The sequence below is a fragment of the Balaenoptera physalus genome, assembly GCF_965194825.1.
Source record: "Balaenoptera physalus genome assembly, chromosome: 21".
NCBI classification, from domain to species: Eukaryota; Metazoa; Chordata; class Mammalia; order Artiodactyla; family Balaenopteridae; genus Balaenoptera; species Balaenoptera physalus.
Window position 1 is genome coordinate 10082871 of NC_138902.1, and position 15550 is coordinate 10098420.

Below are 15550 nucleotides of genomic sequence, written 5' to 3' on the forward strand. Positions count from 1 at the left end.
TAGAGACCATTATGGCCTGAACACTGAAGTGTTTACCTCAGCCTGGCAGACCAACTAGGGTTCATTTAGTTCATTTAGTAGCAAAATATACACCAACCGCCCAGGTCATCTCTGGGAGGCCACTGTGTTTGTCACAAGTGTTCCAAGACATTTTGGCTTAGCTTCTCCTCCAGCAACCCCTCCCAGGGGGAGTGATTGGGGGGCATGTGACTTAGCTGTTAGCATGATATCGGGGGACATTTCCAGGCAAAAGGTAGTTCTCACTAAGTTCTTCCGGTTTATTCATTTGGTAGTCACATTCCTTTGAAATAATGCAGGCTCATTTTGTTCAAGATCTAGAGGACAAAGGGATCAGCAGTAGGATTCCTGAAGGCCCATGGGATGATTATTTTCTGCTGACCTCAAGCCAGTGTTTTGTTCCTCAGAGTAATAATGTAAATTATCATGTGGAGTTTAACAGTGTGTGGGCGGAGAGAGAGAAAAGCTTTTACGGAGCGATGGCACGGCGTTGTCTGTGAGTGATGTTGGGGGAGGTGGCCACCGGGCGTTGTAAGTAACTACCGCGCCTGTCAGTCCAGTGCCATAGGCAGTGTGGGAGCTGGGGAGGCACCGCGTGCGTTGGCTGTGCCATCACCGCGTCACGGGGGCCACAGCCAGGCTCAAGCCTTGCTTTGAGTAAGACACTTGGAGACAACCCGTCGCTACTTTGGGCTCAGTGTTGAGTTGATTTACAGCGGGTGATGGCTGTGGAAAGTGATGTGTTCCAGAACCATTGGAACTGCAGAACCTTCTTAGGAAACTGTTTTTCTCCAGGTGAGTAATTCTGGTTCCCACACCATTTGCAGAAGTGACTCCTTGCAGCAGGCCCCCTCTGGGGCTGGCCATAGCCTGTCACTCAAATTGCTTTTCTGTACGAAACAGAGGCTCCAGCTTTAAGGGCCAGGAGCTGTATGAGGAAAGGCAAGCTCAGGGTCCTGGGGTGGAGAGCTAATGCTGGGGGCTGGAGGGTTGATCGAGAAGCCAGGGAAACTTGCTTTTTGACAAAGGATCTTTTAAGAGGAAAGCTTTTGCTCTACTGTTTTTGGTCTTTTTTCTCTTTCGCGCTTAAGAAAATATTTTCCCTTAAAAGTACAGTTAGATTTGTGTATAAAAGTTCAGTGGAGAAAATGTATTTGGACTAGGGGTGTCTTTTCTGCCTATGCTCTGATGAAATAACAATGCCAGAAACTGATGGACTAACCTTCGGAATTTGTGTTTTCTTCTGGTTAGAATATTGTTGAGAGAGCTGAGCGCAGGAAGTGGTGTTTTGAGATTTAGTTGCCTTTTCAAGGACCTCTCCCTTCTGTTTGTTTTAAAGTGGGTTTTGAGTTTTCCATTTCTATGATAAGCCCATTTCCTCTGGGTCATTTGTAGAATATTCAGACACAGATTGAAATTACTGAGAAACAAATAGGGCCTAGAGTCAAAACATTTTTGAAATTCAGTTAACTGAAATAGGTTGTCAGCCACTGAAGGCTTACATTTGTTTTACTGAACATTATTATTTAAAAAAACTGAACTTTGGTTTGCACTTTCTTAAAGTTTCCCCAAGTCCATGCAGTTTCTTTTTTGTTTTTTGTTTTTTTAAAGAGGCCAGGACACATTTATCGAATAATTAGACTTAACGAATATACAGAAGTGCTTATGGAAAGCAGAAGAACTGAGGAAGGGAGGGTCAGACCATTTCCTTTCCTGGAAACCCACATTCTCTCTCTTGTCCAGAGTGGTAAAACAATGCAGACCTTTAGGTAATTTTTTATACTTAATGTTTCTCGATCATACCATGAAGCTATAGCTTTACATGAAATCAAAACCAAATCTCTAGTGTTATTAACAAAATATTGTTTCAGAAATAAAAGCCCTGTTCAGGGCTGCGAGGTGATTCCATGTGTGAGCTTTGTCAGATGGCATTACAGGATTAACTAGCTGAGCCATATGATTCATTCAGTACATGAGCCAACTTAAACCCATTCATAATTATGCTCTTTATTAGAGAGATGGGAGAGCTGTGTCTAAACACGACAGGCATTTATAACAGTCCTCTACTGTGTCTTTCCCAGAGTGGCTCTCCCATCCCCAGCAGCTCTCTGCCTGATGTACAGCACAGTGTCTTGCAGACAGAGCTGTGGGTCTGATTAGGTTAGAGGAGAGTCATCCTAGCTCTTAAGCAAGGAGGAGGATTACTTGAAAACCTCAGAGCTTACCGGAGCACTTTTTAAGTTTAGTCTCATTTCATTTACTGTGTACATCTGTGGTCTTTTGCTAGTTAATAATAGAGAGTCAGGAACAATGACACTTTGATAACCCAACTAAGTGGTTTGACCTAAAAACCTCCACTGAATCCTAGTTACCTATGCCAATATACCATTAGGACAGAGAGGGGAGGCACAATCAATTTCTTTTAGAGCCCACTCTGATTTTTATTGAACTTGCTCTACACCTCTTGAGGTCTGTGTATGCATACTTTTGTTTATTTCACCTGGGTAATGTTTTAGATGACATTTATGTAGAAGAATTTGAGCAGTTTATTAAAATACGCTGTCATGAGTCAACCGTATATTAAAAAATCCCATCCACTTAAAAAGGAGTCTCATTATAGAATTAAAGTATATGTTCATTAAAGACAATTTGAAAAGCACAAAGAAGTAAATAATCTAGGAACCACCACTGAGAAATCAGTTACTGTTGCCATTTTGGTATATGTATTTTCAACGTACGTGTGTGTGTGTGTGTGCGCGCGTGCGCGCACTTCAGGTTTATTTAAATGAGTGCTTCCAAAAGTCTGGTGCAGACACTATTGGTGGCACATGAAATAATTTAGGAAATATATGAATGAGCATGTTTTGTTAATGGTTATATATTCTAATATGTATTATAAAATTATAACAACACATCAAACCTATGATTTCATGGTTACGGTTACTCTGGATGACCTTTAGTTGTTGGGAGTCCTCAGCCCCTCTTCAGCACCTCACTCATTAGGTGATTTCACTAGGTCTTCAGTATCCAGCACATCAGTGATCTGGTCAGCTCTACCATCAAAATCTGTTCCTAATTCAACTCTTCACCACTCCCAGTGCCACCAGGATTCAAATGATCCAGGTCACCATGGTTTATGACAATATCCTTTTTTTAAAAAAAAAATTTATTTGTTTGGTTGCGCTGGGTCTTACTTGTGGCAGGCGGGCTCCTTAGTTGTGGCTCACCGGCTCCTTAGTTGTGGCATGCAAACTCTTAGTTGCGGCATGCATGTGGGATTTAGTTCCCTGACCAGGGATATGACAATATCCTTTTAACTAGTGTCCCACTTCAGTCTTTTGTCAATCTCTGTTGGCTTCCCATCTCAGAGTAAAAGCCCGAGTCCTTACCACCAACCCTCAAATCCCTGCATGGTCTGCCTTGTCCCCGTCCCCTACCGCTGTGACCTCATCTCCTCCTATTCTTCTTGCTCACCTGCTTCTGTCACATCTTTGAACATACCAAGCATGCTTCCACCTTGGGCCCTTTGCCCTTGCTATTCCATCTTCCTGGAATGCTTATCCCCCAGGTACTCCCACGACCAGCCCCCCAACTTCAGGTCTTCAAAGTTTCCTTTCTAGCAAGCATTTACCTGGCTACCTTCTTTAAAATTCTAACTCCTTCCCCCACAAAGCCTCATGTTCCTCTTGCTTGTTTTATTTTTTCTCCCTAACCATGTCTCTAATATGGTTATCTTATCTTATTATGTTTCCCCACTTAAACGTAAGCTCTACCAGGGCAGGGGTTTTTGTCTATTTTAGTCATTACTGAATCTACAGCACCTAGTATAGTTCCTGGCATATAGTAGGCATTTAGTAAAACTTGTTGAAAGAATAGCTTAAATAAAAGTCATGGGCTGACTTAATGAACAATATTAAATAAATCAGTACCTCTAGTACAGGGATATGCAAAAGTCATGAAAGTGATGAATGAATAATGTTTGAGAAACACTGATTTAAATAATCTTTGAGTCTGTTTCTTTCGTGTTATTATAAATAGCACTGCAGTAAATACCTTTTAGTAATTTTCTTGTATATACTTATGATTATTTCTTTAAAATAAACGCTTGAGTCTCTTTGCTGATTCTTAGGATATACATATTTTTAAGACTTACTGAAGCTAGACAGCTTATCGGTTCATACCCCTCTCCAATCTATGAGTGCTTATAATTCTTCCTAAACCTTGCGGTGCACTATCTCAGTGCCTTTTTATCTTTGCCAGTTTGATAGCTGAAAACGCTGAGTGCCTGAGCTTGTGCTTCATCGATAACTTATATGTATGAGCATTTTCCCACCTGTTTAATTCTGATCTTTTTATCTTTTTTTGTGACTTGCTTGCTCTTGTCTATTTGGGCTGGGCTCTGATTGCAAGGGACTGAAAACCTACATGAGCTGGTTTTATTGGATGGATGTCACAGGCACTCTGGTTTATGTCCAAGGAAAGAATACGAAGGACAGGCAGACCTCTCAGAGACAGGAACGGGAGGGTTCCTGCTTCCTATCATGTCCACTCCTGCTTTTCTTTCCCTACTGGGTTTCCCTTTTCTCCCTCTCCTCAGGGCCTCTGCTTCTCCATAACTGTTTATACCACCTGGCTTTGGTTTGCCATGTCACTCAGTTCAGCCCTGACTCTTAGCAGGACCTTTCAGTTCAGATACCCATCATCATCCAGGTGCTGTGGGCATCTGTGTCCCAGATTTCTAGGAGTGAGGAGTCAGTTGGCTCCATTTCATTAGGTGGTTGCTTCTGGTCCAGCTAGCTGAGATTAGGGTGGGGGGGTGTTGAGGCACTTGGGGCCTGTTCTGTCCAGGGGCTGTGGGTGAAATAGCTTCTCTAGGAAGGACGCAGTGACTGGAATGTTCAGTACCATGTCTTTTGCCCATTTTTTTCATATGATGTGTTCATCTTTCTCTTATGGGTACACAGAAGCCCATTACATACGAAGACTAGTTTTATCTTTTGTCTCATGGGTATTTTTCTCTCTGATTACCATTTTAATTTTGCTTGGTGTTTTTGCCATTTAATTAAACCAGTCAATTAAATCATGATTTTTGCTACTGTAAAGTTAAGAAATACCTTCTTTATGAGGAAATTATATATTCAGCTATACCTTCTTCTAGTTCTTTATGGTTTTATTTTTTTATGTGCCCCTTGAATTACATTAAATTTTAGGGGAATTTGGGAGAGAAATAGTATATTTGCCTAATTCATTCTAGGAGCATAGTGTTTATTTAGTATTAATTTCTTTCTCTCAGCAAAGTTTTATAGCTTTCTTTATTCTAGTTCTGTACCTTTCTTAAGTTTAGTCCTAGCTACTATATAAATTTTATTCTTATTATGAGTAGAATTTTTCTCAATTATGTTTTCTAACTGGTCCTTCATGGTTTATTGAAGCTATTGGTTTCATATTTTTATTTTGTAACTGACCACTTTACTAGTTCTAATAACTTTTTTACCTAATACTTTTGGGCTTTGTATGTAGACAGTTACAACATCTGCAAATAGTTATTTTATTTCTGCCTTTTTCTATCTCTTCATTTTTTTTCTCATTTTACTGTAGTAGATCTTTTAGAATGAGGATTATGGTGATTGTAATGGAATGTAAAACAATGTCTTATACTGTTGTGTTTTGTTAGGAATAATTGTTCTGATTAGATAGTCAGAATAGGGACTTCCCTGGTGGCGCAGTGGATAAGACTCTGTGCTTCCAATGCAGGGGGCCTGGGTTTGATCCCTGGTCAGGGAACTAGATCGCACATGCATGCTGCAACTAAGAGTTCGCATGCCACAACTAAGGAGCCCTGGAGCCGCAACTAAGGAGCCCATCTGCTGCAACTAAGGAGCCCACGTGCCTCAACTAAGGAGCCCAGAAGCCAAAACTGAGGAGCCCGCCTGTCTCAACTAAGACCCGGTGCAACCAAATAACTAAATTAATTTTTTTAAAAAGCAGTAGTTGTTTAACAACTTTTAGATAGTCAGAGTATTTGGGAATGTAGAGGTAAATGAAACTAGTGGAAAACTGGTCTTGACCCAAAAGATTATCTACATTGACTCGTCTTGGAGCCTGAATGTTTCACTTGTTACTCTCTTTCTGACCAAATCATTGCCTCCAGAAAGTCCCTGTTAAAATGCCTGTGTGATCCTCCCATTAACACAGACTTGCTAATATAGCATGTCACTGATGTGGTTCTCTGATTTTCTGGTAATTGATACTGGTCTACTATTATGGAAAATGAGAAATGGACCTTAAACAGATAGGATAGAAAGTGTTTAGGTGGTGATGGCAGCATGAGCCCTTGTAGTTAGCAGCTGCTTACTTCAGCTTCATCTTTTCTCTGCTTTGTGTTCTGTGTACCTCCCACCTCTACCCCACAAACTCAACCACAGTGAACTTCTTTTGCTTTCTTAAATATGTTTTATTCTCTTGTCTTGAGCTTTCCTGTTCTTAGCCCCCACTCTTAGCATCCTCGTCCTCAGGGTCAACTTCAGTGTCACTCTTCTCTAGGAGACTGATTTCCTTAGAGTAGGTTATGGTCCTACCATGTACTCTGAATATACCCTGTATTTTCTTTAAAATGACATTACTATAATTGCTTTTAAAAATAATCTCTTTTAAAAATGTTACAGCTATTTAACTATAACCTCAAATTGCAATGCCAGAGAGCGTGTCTCCCTTATTGATCATTGTGTCTGACACCTAAGTAGTCACTCAGTAAATGCTTCCAAAATTAATGATGCACAGGGGAATGGAGGACAGTGAGCATGGGTGAGAGACTGCAGGGAGCTGCCTTGATTAGAGAAAGTGGTAGCAAGAAGGAGCTGGAGGAGTTGGAAGGGAAGGTATGGTGTATGCCTGTGCCAGAAACACTTAGTTTCTGAACCTGTGTAGAACTGAAGGGAAGGCCTGCCTTCCGTTACTGAATTTGAGCAGAGTTTTGAGGGATTTGAAATGCAGTTTCATATACAGGTGAACTCAGTGTACCCTTGGACATGGAGGAGAATACAACCCTATACTTCATGCTTTTACCCTTTAATTTCTTTGCTTTTCAGGGTTGAAGTAGTACAGCCACTAGGATTTTACAACATCTAAACTGGCAGACTGGCTCATAAAGTTTAGGACCCCACCTACAATGAAGACCATATTTAAAAAGCTAGAGTGAAAAAAGGCAGTAGGAGGAAAAAACAGGAGTCTGTACAAAAAAGCAGGACTTGGTGCTTTTTCGTTGACAAAAGCAAGGAAAGTTTGCTTTTGTGAGCCTGGATGGCACCAGTTTATAAAAATATTTCCATCAGTGAATAAAGAATTACCATACAGTTTCACTGTTTCTCAAGTTAGAGTAAACTTGTATTCCTATACTTCTGTTTTTTATATTATCATTCTATTATAAATTATAAACAGTGAACTCAGAGCCAAATGTAAATAGGAGACCAAATACATTTATTACTATTATTTTCTTTATCTCATTTATTCAAACTTTGTATTCCTGAGGAAAACTGCTCTTTGACATAATGTTGAACTGAGGGTTGAACTTTGAGTATTAATACTTGGAGTATTAAAAACAAATCCATGTCAATTGAGCTGATTTTTCATGAGATTACTGTATGACTAATAAAATTAAGCAAGTTGAGGTGCTAATTTTGGTAGGTTGGGTTGTAGTGATACTGCATTTAAGTTTAGAGTAATCTGGCCATTTTTCATATCCACTTGAAGTCTTCCTCTGGCTCCCTTGCCTAAGTACTCACACTGCTGCCCTTTTCCCTGTACCCTGTACGATGCCACTGGCCTCATGCTTTGAACAAGCCCTGGGGTCTTAGCACCCCTGCGACTAGCTGTGCACTGCCTGTGCCGGGAGAGCCTTCCCTTCACCACTGTCCACCTGGCGTACGCCTCCTTTCGGTTCAGGATTGTGCAGGATGTCATCTTTCACAGTTGCAACACCGGTTGCTCCGTGAGTTCTGTCTTGTTTGTAGTTATTTCTACAAAGTTTGTCTGCACTACCTAGACTTTAAAATCCATGATGTTGGGAGCTGTGCTTTGCTCTTTATTCATCTTTGTTCACACTGTACCTACTGTGAAGTCTGGGTGCTCAGTAATTGATGTCAGTGAGGGAACTTTGTAGGTGGTTAGGCACCTCTGTCCTCCTCTTAAGCCTCTGCTCTTTATTTATTTAATTGACATATAGTTGGTTTACAGTGTTGTGTTAGTTTCTGGTGTACAGCAAAGTGATTCTGTTTTACATATATGTGTTTACATATATAGATATATATTCTTTTTCAGATTACTTTCCATCATAGGTTATTATAAGATATTGAATATAGTTCCCTGTGCTATACAGTAGGCCCTTGTTGTTTATCTATTTTATATACAGTAGTGTGTATCTGCTAACCCCAAACTCCTAATTTATCCCTCCCCCCTTTCCCTTTGGTAACCATAAGTTTGTTTTCTATGTCTGTGAATCTGTTTCTGTTCTGTAAATAAGTTCATTTGTATCAATTTTTAGATTCCACATATAAGTGATAGCATATGACATTTGTCTTTCTCTGACTGATTAGTATGATCATCTCTATGTCCATCCGTATTGCTGCAAATGGCATTATTTCATTCTTTTTTTTATGGCTGAGTAGTATTCTATTGTATATATGTACCACATCTTCTCTATCCATTCATCTGTTGATGGACATTTAGGTTGCTTCCATGTCTTGGCTATTGTGAATAGTGCTACTATGAACATTGGGCTGCATGTATCTTTTCAAATTATAGTTTTCTCCGAATATGTGCCCGAAAGGGGGATTGCTGAATTATATGGTAACTCAATTTTTAGTTTTTTGTAAGGAATCTCTTTACTGTTCTCTGTAGTGGCTGCACCAATTTACATTCCCACCAACAGTGCAGGAGGGTTCCCATTTCTCCGCACCCTCTGCAGCATATATTATTTGTGGTCTTTTTGATGATGGCCATTCTGACTGGTGTGAGGTGATACTTCATTGTAGTTTTGATTTGCATTTCTGTAATAATTAGTGATGTTGAGCATCTTTTCATGTGCCTGTTGGCCATCTGTGTGTCTTCTTTGGAGAGTTGTCTACTTAGGTCTTCTGCCCATTTTTTGATTGGGTTGTTTAGTTTTTCAATATTGAGCTGTATGAGCTGTTTGTATATTTTGGAGATTAATTGCGTGTTGGTCACATCATTTGTAAGTGTTTTCTCCCATCCTGTAGATTGTCTTTTCATTTTGTTGACGGTTTCCTTTGCTGTGCAGAAGCTTATAAGTATGATTAGGTGCCATTTGTTTATTTTTGCTTTTATTTCTTTTGTGTTGGAAGACTGACCTAAGAAAACATTGGTACGATTTATGTCAGAATGTTTTGCCTGTGTTCTCTTCTGGGAGTTTTATGGTGTCATGTCTTATATTTAAGTCTTAAGCCATTTTGACTTTATTTTGTGTATGGTGTGAGGGAGTGTTCTAACTTCATTGATTTACATGTGGTGTCCAGCTTTCCCAACACCGCTTGCTGAAGAGACTGTCTTTTTTCCATTGAATATTCTTGCCTCATTTGTTGAAGATTAATTGACCGTGAGTGTGTGGATTTATTTCTGTGCTATCTATTCTGTTCCATTGATCCATATGTCTGTTTCTGTGCCCAAAACACAGTGTTTTGATTACTGTAGCTTTGTAGTATTGTCTGAAATCTGGGAGGGTTATGCCTCCAGCTTTGTTCTTTTTCCTCAGGATTGCTTTGGCAATTCTGGGACTTTTATGGTTCCACGTAAATTTTAGGATTATTTGTTCTAGTTCTGTGAAAAATATCATGGGTAATTTGATAGGGATCACATTAAATCTATAAATTGCTTTGGATAGTATGGCCATTTTAACAATATTCTTCCAATCCAAGAGCATGGGTTATCTTTCTGTTTCTTTGAGTCATCAATAATTTCCTTTATCAGTGCTTTATAGTTCTCAGCATATAAGTCTTTCACCTCCTTGGTCAGGTTTATTCCTAAGGATTTTATTTATTGATGCAATTTTAAAAGGGATTTTTTTTTAACTTTCTCTTTCTGATATTTCATTGTTGGTGTAAAGAAATGCAACAGATTTCTGTATGTTAATCTTGTATCCTGCTACCTTGCTGAATTTGTTTATCAGTTCTAGTAGTTTTTGTGTGGAGTCTTTAGAGTTTTCTATATGTAGTATCATGTCACCTGCATATAATGACAGTTTTACCTCTTCCCTTCCAATTTGGGTACCTTTTATTTCTTTTTCTTGTCTGATTGCTGTGGCTAGGACTTCCAACGGTATGTTGAAAGGAAGTGGTGAGAGTGGGCATCCTTGTCTTCTTTCAGATTTTAGTGGGAAGCCTTTCAGCTTTTCACCATTGAGTATTATGTTGGTTGTGGGTTTGTCCTAAATAGCTTTTTTTTTTTTTTTTTTTTTTACAAGAGATAAATAGACTGACACCAAGCATTGTACATGGATGACCACAACAAAAGCAACAATGATTGCAATTACCAAACATGAAACACACTCATACTATGTCATAATATTGACATTCAGTCCAGTAATCCTCCACTGTAACAGCTCCTTTACTTTGCAGTGAAAATTGATTTGTATATTCTTTGCCTCTGAGTCCTTGTGGGATTTTTTCTTTTTTTAAATTCAAACAGAAAGTCACAAAAATTATACTCATCCTCATCAGTTCACTCAGTCCCATGTAATTAATTTTTCTTTTTTCATCTTGATCTTTTGTTAGCACTTTTATGAGTTCATCAGTTTTTCATTAGAGTTCTGAAAATGCTTATTCATTCAGTTCAGCAGTACAGTCAGTTACCAGAAACCTGTACTTGTCAGTCTTTTCCAAGAATTTCCTGAAGATGAAACCCTTTTATAGGAACATATTTACAAAAGCATCAGAGTACACACAGAACTGTCTGTAAATGACAAAAAACTTAAAAATGACCACGGTTAAAGATTTGATGAAAGTTCATAATAATGCAGTTGACAAGAAAATTAGTTATTTCTGAGATATACATTTTAAAGTAATAACTAGGATTATGACTTATAACATTATACCAGAACATATAAGATTTTTAGAAATTTCATGTAATGTCTGAAACATTTATATTAACATATTTCCATACAAATAACCCAATGAAAGTTTAGTATTAGTTGTTTTGTTTGTTTGTTTTTTTATACTGCAGGTTCTTATTAGTCATCAATTTTATACACATCAGTGTATACATGTCAATCCCAATCGCCCAATTCAGCACACCACCATCCCCACCCCGCTGCAGCTTTCCCCCCTTGGTGTCCATATGTCTGTTCTCTACATCTGTGTCTCAATTTCTGCCCTGCAAACCAGCTCATCTGTACCATTTTTCTAGGTTCCACATACATGCGTTAATATACGATATTTGTTTTTCTTTTTCTGACTTACTTCACTCTGTATGACAGTCTCTAGATCCATCCACGTCTCAACAAATGACTCAATTTCATTCCTTTTTATGGCTGAGTAATATTCCATTGTATATATGTACCACAACTTCTTTATCCATTCGTCTGTTGATGGGCATTTAGGTTGCTTCCATGACCTGGCTATTGTAAATAGTGCTGCAATGAACATTCGGGTGCATGTGTCTTTTTGAATTACGGTTTTCTCTGGGTATATGCCCAGTAGTGGGATTGCTGGGTCATATGGTAATTCTATTTTTAGTTTTTTAAGGAAACTCCATATTGTTCTCCATAGTGGCTGTATCAATTTACATTCCCACCAACAGTACAAGAGGGTTCCCTTTTCTCCACACCCTCTCCAGCATTTGTTGTTTGCAGATTTTCTGATGATGCCCATTCTAACTGGTGTGAGGTGATACCTCATTGTAGTTTTGATTTGCATTTCTCTAATAATTAGTGATGTTGAGCATCTTTTCATGTGCTTCGTGGCTGTCTGTATGTCTTCCTTGGAGAAATGTCTATTTAGGTCTTCTGCCCATTTTTGGATTGGGGTGTTTGTTTCTTTAATGTTGAGCTGAATGAGCTGTTTATATATTTTGGAGATTAATCCTTTGTCCGTTGATTCGTTTGCAAATATTTTCTCCCATTCTGAGGGTTGTCTTTTCGTCTTGTTTACGGTTTCCTTTGCTGTGCAAAAGCTTTGAAGTTTCATTAGGTCCCATTTGTTTATTTTTGTTTTTATTTCCATTACTCTAGGAGGTGGATCAAAAAAGATCTTGCTGTGATTTATGTCAAAGAGTGTTCTTCCTATGTTTTCCTCTGAGAGTTTTATAGTGTCCAGTCTTACATTTAGGTCTCAAATCCATTTTTAGTTTATTTTTGTGTATGGTGTTAGGGAGTATTCTAATTTCATTCTTTTCTATGCAGCTGTCCAGTTTTCCCAGCACCACTTATTGAAGACACTGTCTTTTCTCCATTGTATATCTTTGCCTCCTTTGTCATAGATTAGTTGGCCATAGGTGCGTGAGTTTATCTCTGGGCTTTCTATCTTGTTCCATTGACCTATGTTTCTGTTTTTATGCCAGTACCATATTGTCTTGATTACTGTAGATTTGTAGTATAGTCTGAAGTCAGGGAGTCTGATTCCTCCAGCTCCGTTTTTTCCCTCAAGACTGCTTTGGCTATTCGGGGTCTTTTGTGTCTCCATACAAATTTTAAGATGATTTGTTCTAGCTCCGTAAAAAATGCCATTGGTAATTTGATAGGGATTGCATTGAATCTGTAGATTGCTTTGGGTAGTATACTCATTTTCACAATGTTGATTCTTCCAATCCAAGAACATGGTATATCTCTCCATCTGTTGGTATCATCTTTAATTTCTTTCATCAGTGTCTTATAGTTTTCTGCATACAGGTCTTTTGTCTCCCTAGGTAGGTTTATTCCTAGGTATTTTATTCTTTTTGTTGCAATGGTAAATGGGAGTGTTTCCATAATTTCTCTTTCAGATTTTTCATCATTAGTGTATAGGAATGCAAGAGATTTCTGTGCATTAATTTTGTATCCTGCAACTTTACCATATTCATTAATTAGCTCTAGCAGTTTTCTGGTGGCAGTTTTAGGCTTCTCTATGTATAGTATCATGTCATCCGCAAACAGTGACAGTTTTACTTCTTCTTTTCCAATTTGTATTCCTTTTATTTCTTTTTCTTCTCTGATTGCCGTGGCTAGGACTTCCAGAACTATGTTGGATAATAGTGGTGAGAGTGGACATCCTTGTCTCGTTCCTGATCTTAGAGAAAATGCTTTCAGTTTTTCACTGTTGAGAATGATGTTTGCTGTGGGTTTGTCATATATGGCCTTTATTATGTTGAGGTAGGTTCCCTCTATGCCCACTTTTGGAGAGTTTTTATCATAAATGGGTGTTGAATTTTGTCAAAAGCTTTTTCTGCATCTATTGAGATGATCATATGGTTTTTATTCTTCAATTTGTTAATATGGTGTATCACATTGATTGATTTGCATATATTGAAGAATCCTTGCATCCCTGGGATAAATCCCACTTGATCGTGGTGTATGATCCTTTTAATGTGTTGTTTGATTCTCTTTGCTAGTATTTTGTTGAGCATTTTTGCATCTATATTCATCAGTGATATTGGTCTGTAATTTTCTTTTTTTGTAGTGTCTTTGTCTGGTTTTGGTATCAGGGTGATGGTGGCCTCATAGAATGATTTTGGGAGTGTTCCTTCCTCTGCAATTTTTTGGAAGAGTTTGAGAAGGATAGGTGTTAGCTCTTCTCTAAATGTTTGATAGAATTCACCTGTGAAGCCTTCTGGTCCTGGACTTTTGTTTGTTGGAAGATTTTTAATCACAGTTTCAATTTCATTACTTGTGATTGGTCTGTTCATATTTTCTGCTTCTTCCTCGTTCAGTCTTGGAAGGTTATACCTTTCTAAGAATTTGTCCATTTCTTCCAGGTTGTCCATTTTATTGGCATAAAGTTGCTTGTAGTAGTCTCTTAGGATGCTTTGTATTTCTGTGGTGTCTGTTGTAACTTCTCCTTTTTCATTTCTGATTTTATTGATTTGAGTCCTCTCCCTCTTTTTCTTGATGAGTCTGGCTAATGGCTTATCAATTTTGTTTATCTTCTCAAAGAACTAGCTTTTAGTTTTATTGATCTTTGCTATTGTTTTCTTTGTTTCTATTTCATTTATTTCCGCTCTGATCTTTATGATTTCTTTCCTTCTGCTAACTTTGGGTTTTGTTTGTTCTTCTTTCTCTAGTTTCTTTAGGTGTAAGGTTAGATTGTTTACTTGAGATTTTTCTTGTTTCTTTAGGTAGGCTTGTATAGCTATAAACTTCCCTCTTAGAACTGCTTTTGCTGCATCCCATAGGTTTTGGATCGTCGTGTTTTCATTGTCATTTGTCTCTAGATATTTTTGGATTTCCTCTTTGATTTCTTCAGTGATCTCTTGGTTATTTAGTAACGTATTGTTTAGCCTCCATGTGTTTGTGTTTTTTACGTTTTTTTCCCTGTAATTCATTTCTAATCTCATAGCGTTGTGGTCAGAAAAGATGCTTGATATGATTTCAATATTCTTAACTTTACTGTGGCTTGATTTGTGACCCAAGATGTGATCTATCCTGGAGAATGTTCCGTGCGCACTTGAGAAGAACGTGTAATCTGCTGTTTTTGGATGGAATGTCCTATAAATATCAATTAAATCTATCTAGTCTATTGTGTCATTTAAAGCTTCTGTTTCCTTATTTATTTTCATTTTGGATGATCTGTCCATTGGTGTAAGTGAGGTGTTAAAGTCCCCCACTATTATTGTGTTACTGTCGATTTCCTCTTTTATAGCTGTTAGCAGTTGCCTTATGTATTGAGGTGCTCTTATGTTGGGTGCATATGTATTTATAATTGTTATATCTTCTTCTTGGATTGATCCCTTGATCATTATGTAGTGTCCTTCCTTGTCTCTTGTAACATTCTTTAAAGTCTATTTTATCTGATATGAGTATAGCTACTCCAGCTTTCTTTTGATTTCCATTTGCATGGAATATCTTTTTCCATTCCCTCACTTTCAGTCTGAATGTGTCCCTAGATCTGAAGTGGGTCTCTTGTAGACAGCATATATATGGGTCTTGTTTTTGTATCCATTCAGCAAGCCTGTGTCTTTTGGTTGGAGCATTTAATCCAGTCATGTTTAAGGTAATTATTGATATGTATGTTCCTATGACCATTTTCTTAATTGTTCTGGGTTTGTTTTTGTAGGTCCTTTTCTTCTCTTGTGTTTCCCACTTAGACAAGTTCCTTTAGCATTTGTTGTAGAGCTGTTTTGGTGGTGCTGAATTGCCTTAGCTTTTGCTTGTCTGTAAAGCTTTTGATTTCTCCATTGAAACTGAATGAGATCCTTGCTGGGTAGAGTAATCTTGGTTGTAGGTTCTTCCGTTTCATCGCTTTAAGTATATCGTGCCACTCCCTTCTGGCCTGTAGAGTTTCTGCTGAGAAATCAGCTGTTAACCTTATGGGAGTTCCTTTGTATGTTATTT

The 15550-nt window shown here is 38.2% G+C and overlaps 1 protein-coding gene across 13 annotated transcripts in view; it reads left to right on the plus strand.

The window, feature by feature from the left end:
- The window catches only part of PSD3 (pleckstrin and Sec7 domain containing 3), a 560140-nt gene that overhangs the window by 213410 nt on the left and 331180 nt on the right, over positions 1 to 15550 (plus strand). Inside the window, exon 1 of one of the 13 annotated variants that reach the window (XM_082444210.1) lies at positions 568 to 813. The exons of the other annotated variants lie outside the window; for them this stretch is intronic. The gene's annotated coding sequence lies outside the window, so the exon portion shown is untranslated. Of the gene's footprint in view, positions 1 to 567; positions 814 to 15550 lie in introns of those variants that run through there. 13 annotated transcript variants of the gene reach the window in all.